The sequence below is a fragment of the Thalia democratica genome, chromosome 3 (assembly GCF_965202585.1).
Source record: "Thalia democratica chromosome 3, ktThaDemo2.hap1.1, whole genome shotgun sequence".
NCBI lineage: Eukaryota > Metazoa > Chordata > Thaliacea > Salpida > Salpidae > Thalia > Thalia democratica.
The window spans coordinates 59,382,146-59,391,378 of NC_139167.1; positions in this window are offsets into that span (position 1 = coordinate 59,382,146).

Here is a 9,233-nt window from a genome sequence, read left to right on the forward strand (position 1 = left end):
ACTGATCATATATTCAGATATATTCATAAAATTTCATAAAAAGATTGTTTAAGAGCATTGTGTGAAATTATTGAAGATTTGATCCAATCTGTTTAGTAATTACGATGCTATAATATAAAAATCAAAATCTTAACTAGAAATAATCATATAAACAATTAATTGAAATCAATAGATTAAAAGTATAACTGGATTAACTTGAATTTTTTTAAAAGCAGCATAATGGTTTCCTAAAGTATGTATGACAATTTTCACAATCAAGTTTCAATAATTTCACTATAAACTGAATTCCTATTTATAACAGCAGCCTTACTAATTTGTCGAATTTGAGGTAACAAAACAATGTTGTTTATTTGATAGAAGATTTGTGTCAAATCAACATTTGATTGCATTAAATATAAATATTCTTAAAATTTAAGGTTTTACCAGGTTTTTTTAGTGATTTTTGTTTAAGCTTGTAGTTTTTTTTTCGTTCCTAAAAATCCAGGTTTTTACAGAAATGTTTAGCCTATGCTGTAAGATTCCAGAGTTCTTTGTGTACGGCATCACTTTTGCAACACTGCGATTATTTTAAAGAATGAATTTTTTTATTGAACATAGTATAGTTTTTCTTTTTTGAAATTGTTTAAAGGCTTCAAACCTCCTGCTTGGCTGACAACATATTTGTCTAAACAAAATAACAACAGGCACTAATTCACAAATTTTTCTGCTTTTTTAATCTCATGTGAGATTTAAAAGTACTTTTCACCAAACCATAAAATAAACATTACGTAATTATAAAATATCTCTAGACTTCATAAATTAAATAAATAAGATTTTTATTTAAAAGTTGTATGAAATTAAATTAAAAATACTTTAAAAAAACATTTAATGTTAATTTTAACATCAAAAGAATACAAGTACAAACTCAGTCTCAAGATTCGTGTTTTAAAGCCCTACTAGACTAAGTTTATACTTCTGTTTGAAAGTAACAAAAAGTAAAGTTTATTTATTTATTTAAAGTTTATAAATTGTTTTAACTTATAAGTTAGAAAAGGGTTGCACTTATCTACTTTATTCTATTTAAAATAAAAATATGATTAAAGTGATTCGTAGTACTCTGTTATCTTATTCTACTTAAAACTTCAAATAAAGACTTTACGTTAAAATTTCATTAAAAAGTCATCACATAACATTCTAAAACAAATTGCGTATTAAATAAAATTTTGCTTAAGTTGGTGAAAATAACTTTTAAGTTTAATTTAGTCAAATCTTAACTTAAAAAATAAAAAATTAAAAGCATGCAAAAGTGAAGCTTCGTTCAAAATTAACTGATTGTTTAAAATTCTCGCAGTGTATAAATATTTCCGTAAAATATTACGTCGTGCAATAGGGGACGCTGTGTAAATTTTTAGAGGGTCAAAAAAGCCGCCGTGCAAAAGGGTCAACGTGCGAAATTGTCCACTTGTGCAAAAGTTTAGAGTTGTTTTTTAGGTGGGAGTTGTGCGCAAGTGGGATTCGATAGCGGGTGAGAATTTTTCTTCTAAGTATCCCAATTAGTTTAGATAAATACAATAAATTTAATTTGTACAAAATTAAAGATTTTAAATTTGTTTTTATGAGATTTCTGATAGTTCTATAATAGGGGTGGGCAACGATTTTCAATCAACGGGCCGGATCCGGAATAGTCTTTTGCGGGCCGGAGCATTTTGAATTAGTTATTTACCGGATCCAGTGTCCGGATCCAGTTAAATAATTACTTTTTAGATCCGAATCCGATTGCATATTAATTTTAAGTTGAGATCCGGATCCGGTCGGATTCTGATTAAAATATAAGTTTTGGATCCGGCCGAAATCTAGTTATATTGATACAGTGAATTTTGAATCCTTAATATTCACAAATTTTTCTCAAGTCTGACAACTTAAGATATATATTGAGACATTTCAGGTGTTAAAACGACGTCTATAACTATAATTGACAAAGGCACGTATGTAAAATATCCTACTTAAAAAAACACTTTGCTTTGGGTAATTTGACAAAACGATATTCCAACTAAGTTAGAACACACAAAACATTAGGACAAAAGGTATATTTATTAATACACACTAATTTACAAAGTCAGTTTTTAGCATGTTTTTAAAGTCAAATTCTTACAGTTTTGATTTGTAAAAATATGATGCAAAGTAATATTTAAACTTTGTTATATTGACCCTTAGCGGACCTGTCACTTTGCTTGCGTAACGGTCATTTTCGTTTGCGGGCCGGATCCGGCCCGCGGGCCGTACGTTGCTCACCCCTAATCTATTATCATTATAGTATAATGCGTTACAAACGAAAGTGCGTAACCAAATGAGTGCTTAGAAATGTGAAATTTATGTTACTGTAGTTAGATTTTCAAAATTTTATTAGTCTTGTAACCAATTTTATGTTTCCATTAAATTGAGTTTATGCGTCAAGTAGTTATGAATTAAATACATTTTGCGACACTTAATTTATAATTTTCAAATAAAAATAATTTTTCATTAAGTTGGCTACGTGAATATCTAAATCAACCATTTTGCTTATTATCTATTAATAAAAAAGAACTGAAGACTTAAATGAAAATGAAAAACGCAGGTTAATTAATTAATTAAACAATAATTAGTGTATGGTTATTTTTTTAAGCAAAATCTTTTCAAAATTTGTGTAAAATGCATTGCATAAATATCAGTGACGTTTAATGTCTAGGAGAGAATGAGTGAACATTTTTTTCTTTTCTATTTCGAATACAGTGCATACGTAACAAGTTTTTTAGTTGTATCTTGTGCTACTTTCACTAGCATATTGGTGATTTTCCCGCGTTTTGAACTAATATGCAATAGTTGTAGTTTGTTTGTTAGCTAATAATATTAATATATATTACTTCCGTTTGCAGTAAGATATTTTTTTGTAAAGTTTTCAGTGCGTTAGAAAAACAAAAGTGGTTTGTTATTATAAAGTTGTTTAATAATGTGTTAGCTTTTGTTCTAGAATTTCGTAGATATTACAAAGCTTTACTTTTATTTACAACAAAGCTCTTTGTTATTATCATTGGTGGTTTCAAAAACCTGTTTATATTAAACAAAAAATGGTGTTTCTGCTTTTCCTGTTGCAAAATTTAATAGAATGTTTTTCTATGAATTTTAATATTAACGGAGAAGTTCATTTGATTTTTAGCTGTTTAATACTTTTTATTTATTTTGATTTCTGAGGCAGTTTCATTACTAAAGGTGTGTCAAAACAATCACAAAATCTTAGATAAAGAGGCAATAATTTAAACATTATTAATATTTTAAAGTATCTAATAAATTATAAATAAACAAGTATTTAATTTAATTAATCAACAACATATTACAACAAACTTTTATAGTTTTTTTTAAATTGTTTTAATTTATCTATTCTTTGAACAACTACATACTTTTCTAAATAAAAGACTTTTAGATTTCAACTTTATTTTGAGTTCAAATAACATTAATCAAAAAATTTCACTGTATTTCAAACTTAATAAACTTGATTTTCTGTTAATGTTAATGTTTAATTAATTTCTACTGTTTATAATTTATTATAAAAAACTTTGAGTTTTCAAGTGAAAAACAACATAAGGCAGTATGTTATGGCTGACTTATATTTCTTATTATTATTTTATTGTTGTTGATTTCTTTAATTCGAATATATTTGCTAGCAAAATATTCTTCTTGATATCAAATTACCCTCAGGCTATTAGTAGAATTTCACAAACTTTACAGTAAGTAAAACTTATACAAAAAGTACTAGCAAATAAAATGTGATCAGGATTTAATTATTAGCCTCCAAAACACATTTTACACAAACCATTAAATTTAAAATATTTTTTTTTCAACTGCACCATAAAATTAAAAATAAAGCTATATGTTTAATCTCGACTAAAAAGTTTAGAACAAAACTTTAAAAACATTTAAAACATAAAGTTAACATTTAAATTTTTGAATTTATTAACATGGAGCTGTTCTTAAATATGTAAAATTATTAAAAACATATATTATAGAAAAACTTTAAATATTTAACTACACAATAATAATAAGTTTCAAAAAAGTTAACTAAACTAGCTGTGATATTTAATATTAACTGTTTTAAGTACATTAAAGACTAAAAAAATGTTTAATAAGGTAATTGAAATAAAATGTACTTATATTATTTACATGAAAACGGTTTAATAAAAAAATTGCAAGCTTCACGACTTATTTTGTATTATACTTTCATAACTAATGATTTACAGAAGTGTTTAATAACAAAATGTTCTATGATAATTCTGAGGAAAGGGAAAATGACGAAGAAAAAACAATAAGACAAAGGAAAAATTCCAAAGTTCAGTCTCTTAAAGACATATGCATTGATAAGATTGTCTATTCGTCTGAATTATATCCATTTTGTGAAAAAAAAATGCCAAGTTTAAAGAACTTGGACCCGAAATTTCGCGGGAAATTTTCATCAAAATAAGCAAGATAAGTGAACAGCAGATACTTAGCATTTTTCCAAATAGAGAAAACAATTTGGAAAAAAAGTAGGGCTCAAGAACTCGTTCGAGAAGTTTTTCATGTTTCAGGGGTAATCAGATCAAAGACTGTAAAAAAATGTCTAAAAATGATGGTAAAAACGTTAAATCATCAAGAGATCGCAAGACTAACGGCATTCTTTGGAGACCCAGACAAAAAGAAACGAACTTAAAAAATCTTGTTTGGAATGTTCAAATAGTTGATCTCTCTTTGACAGATTGCAATCCTTCAGTTGTTCAAGACTGGCTGTTTCACAACTGCAATAATCTCACTGATATGTCTTTTATGAACTGCAAGTTAACCAAGCCATTGTTCTTAACTGTTATGGAAAAATACGGGTATCAACTAATATCATTAGAGTTGGATTACAAGCACTTAATTAATTTGAAAGATTGCCTAAGTTCGATTGGGATGAATTGCATGAACTTGTTGAAATTTACCATTTGGAATTGCAAAGTTTTAGATAGTGATGACCTGCAATTGCTAGATAAAATATTCCTTAGAAAACCTTTTACTAAGGAAAATGTCAAAGTAGGATACGACTTTTGTAAGTCTTTGAAAAATCTTACGTTTTCAGGAGACTTTAGGTATAACCCAGAAATGTACAAAATTTTAATTTGTAACATTATTTTTTATTATGCCGAGAATTTGGAACTTACCAATTTATTGTGTAAACATTCTTCTGTGCCTTACCTTATAAAAGAGGTTGCGCGTAGAAATAAACCTCTTAAATTGAGAAAATTTGGAGAATTGTACCCAAATGACAAGGTAGACTTCAAAACAATACTTAAAGTTACAAAGCCGCTTCCTAACTTAGAAGAAGCACTGGTTAGGTTGGAAAAAACTTCGAGCTACCAAAAAAGAATTTTGATAAATAGTCTAAACAAAAAAATGCTAGAGCTGAAAATATTCACAAATGATAATGTAAATATTCTTTTACAATGCGGTAGAAGGTTTAGAAATCTTCATACTTTATCAGTGACTATATGTAACGTTGAAGAAAATGATGTAGTAAGGTGCAACAAACTGAATTCAAAGTGTCAGTTTGAAAGCGAACGTTATTTTGAACAACTAAACAAACAATCTCAATATTTGCACGTGTTTGGCAATTTGCAAAAGTTAAGTTTTCATAATTACTGTCGCAACTTGAAAAAAATCCCCGCAGGTAGAACTCTTGCTGCAATATTAAAAGGAAGTGAGGACACTTTAGAAGCTCTTTTATTGGATGGTATCTCAGATATCAATGAGATCGAAGATTTAATTTGCGAGCGAAAGAAACAAATATCTGCTATGTCTTTTATGAATATCAATCATTTGACAATCCAACAAGTGTTGAGGATTGTAGAGATTGATACGGATTCTAAGAGATATTTTGAAGTGGTCAATTGCAAGTCGCTCACATATGAAAAATATCGTGAACTAAAGGGTCGTTTTGAAGCAAGTAAGTCTAAGAATTTGTCTTTTGAAGCCACCTTAAGAAGATAAACAGTTATAAACTTCATTCACTTGGTTGTTTTTAGTTTAAATTTTATCAACTATGGATTTTAGTTCAAAATATGATTAGGGTAATTTTGCTATTCTTTAAAAATGTTTTTAATCTAACATTTTACAAATCAACTCTAATTTTTAAGCTTTTTATTTTGAACAGTTGTCTTCTGAGAAACTCTATTAAGCTTTTTGTTAATGAAAATAAAGGCTTGACTGCTGATTAATTTATTCTTATTTTAATAATTGGAACTATTTTTTTTAAGCTTATTTGATTTTTAAAAATATAATTTTAAAAAATATGTTTGATAAGTATACCCGTTTAAAACAATTATAACTGAATTTAGTTTATTATAAAAAACATTTACGCCAAATATAATTTAAAACACTTTAAATTTAGAGTTGGACTAAATAAACTTATTAAAAATAACTAGTCAAAAAATTATTTATTTAGTTACTTTGTTTTTAAACTACAACACAAACTTTACCCGCATTATTTTTTTTTCTACAGTTGTTAAAATAGTTTGTAAATTATTCTGACATTATAACTTTAAAACCTCGTATATCTTTATACAACAACCAAATGAACTTTTTTTTTAACATTTCTTTGACATTAACTATTGTTTCTTAATATAAAAGTTTAAACTTTAGTTTATTATAGGTTTATACTTCTAAGTTATTTAATTTGTTTTTTAATTTTGTTTTAAATATTCACTTACCATTTTCTTTTTGAAATAAAAACATGCATGAAGTTTACTTGCTTAAGTTTAATGTTTTTAATTTTTATACTTATATCTACAACTTTGATGCGTATAAAATAATTTAAATACTATTACTATTCTTAACTGTTAAGCGTATACTACTATCGTAAAATGTTAGTATTCCTTAATTATTTTACATACAAAAAATTATTCCACATTAATTTTAACAATTTTGTTTTAGTTGCTAATGTAGTTCTAAGCCAGGGGTCGGCAAACTGCGGCCCGCGGGCCAATTGCGGCCCGCGAAGGGTAAATCTGCCACCCGCGAGCACGTTATTTTTTTGAATGGAATGCGGCCCGCGAAAGAAAATTTTGTGGCCCGCGAGCATGTAAAAGTGGCCCGCTGAGCAAAAATATACTTCAAGTAAAATTTTTTTCGGTAAATCGATTTAATTTGTTTAGTTTGGTTTTAAGTCTCTGTATAACATTTAAAAATAATTAGAAGAAGTTACTACTTTAATTAAAAAATGTGAAAAAGACAGATTAGCATTCTAACAGGATATTTTTCTGAGTTTCATAATAACTTCTATTTTACAACAGCAAGTAATTATCTGAAAAAAGAGTGCTTGAATTTAATAAGTTAGTTATATTATACCTATTTATCAAATAAACTAAATGCAAATGTTTTCCATTTTGTACAAAAGCAATGCACAGTAGTTAAATAAAGTGTCATTTCTTTATAGCTTAGATATTCTTTCCAATATTTTTATACCTAAGTTTCTTTTATATATTTTATATTTGTAAATGTTATGTTTTAAGGTAAAAAAAATTAAAAATAACATAGTAATAATAGAAAAGGTTTATTTAAGTTTTTTTGGACGCATTTTAAATTTTTAGAAGTTTTCTTTGCCCTTCAACTAATTTATATGCACACCAACTTAAAAAAATGCTCATATTTTAAATTACTTTTTATAAAATACTTTAGTTAGTTTAAGTTTAGTTTATGCATAATTTCCTAAGTTTGTTTTTTCTACATGTAATATCTAAATTTGTACAGACACAATTAAAACAATATATATGACAAAAGTTAATATAGTTTTTGTTAGGTATACATTCCATTTTTCAAACATTGTTTTTTTCAAGCTAAGTTAATTTTTATGCCTTGCATATCAATACACACATTTGCTGTTTTTTGGAGCTACCTATTTAATGTAAACTAGACTTAGGGATAGTTTATAAACATTGACACACACTCAGACTATCACTATTTGAAGACTTCAAATCTCAGGCCAACTAAGTCATTTTATAAGTTTTTGGCTAGAATTGTTTATTGTATACAAAAATATCAGGAATGTTTTTGTTAATTCAGGCTGGCTTTTTTGCTTAAAAGAGTGGCAAATTAAACTTATAATGTAAGTTTTGCTCAATTCAAAGTGTTAGTTTCAGTTATAATATATCAAGTTCAAGCTTTGATCTTGAAAATTTATGCTTAAAAATTTTGGAAAAAAAATTGAATTTGAGGTATTTTTGAAAAAGCCTGGAGTTTCAAACAATTTTTACATGTAAAGTAGTGAAATTTCGATTTGACACAAAAATTTAGCAAATAAACATTTCTTTATTAAAAAATATACTAAAGTAGCTTAACAGAGATTTTTAATATTGATATACTTTATAAGGCACTTTTTAAACTTTAATTAAACTTTATACTAAAAATAAAAGAAGGAATTGTACTTCTAAAAACTTTTGGTGCATTGCACCTTTACTTGTAAAATTTCACCGATTGTTGTGCTTCGTGTTTGAACTAAACCAAGAAATTATACTAAAGTGTCAAAGTTAAAAAAACATCCCTAATAAAAATTCTTAGATGAGCAATAGTTTTTCTATCAGTGATCTCATCTTAACATATTGATGAAAGTCATAATTTGATTTATGCGACTTTATAACCTTAATGCATTTCCTAAATAGGACTTTTTGTTGTCATTGAAGAAATTAATAAAAGTTTTTCATTACTGCAAACAAAAATTCTTTAAAAAAGTTTTCAATTATAAACGGTATCTCATTATTAATAATAAATTTTGCTACTTTTCAACTTGCCTTAAAAACTTTTTTCTGATAATTCTGTAGTTACTGAATATAATCATGTGCTTTGTTGGAACTGACTTTGGTGATTTGTTTTTCTATCGTTTCTCGCAATAACTCCTAACTAACGTTTTTTTTTTTTTTGTTGCTCGTCTTTTATTTTACAATTAATATTTTTAAATTCTTATTGAAGATAAAGAATTGCTGTAATGCTTAATAAAAAAGAGGCTTTTCTCTTCGCTAATTACTCAATTAAGTTTTATACTTTTATTAAAAAAGTTTAAGAAAGTTAATTGTCCATTCCAGCTGACTTATATTTTTTTAGCATGTAATTTGTTTACTGTTAATAAGTTTCGTTATTTCTTTATGTTGTGAACTTTGTTTTAACTGGGTTGCTACACAAACAGGCTATTTTAAAAGCTTGAAAACTCAGATGTGTGT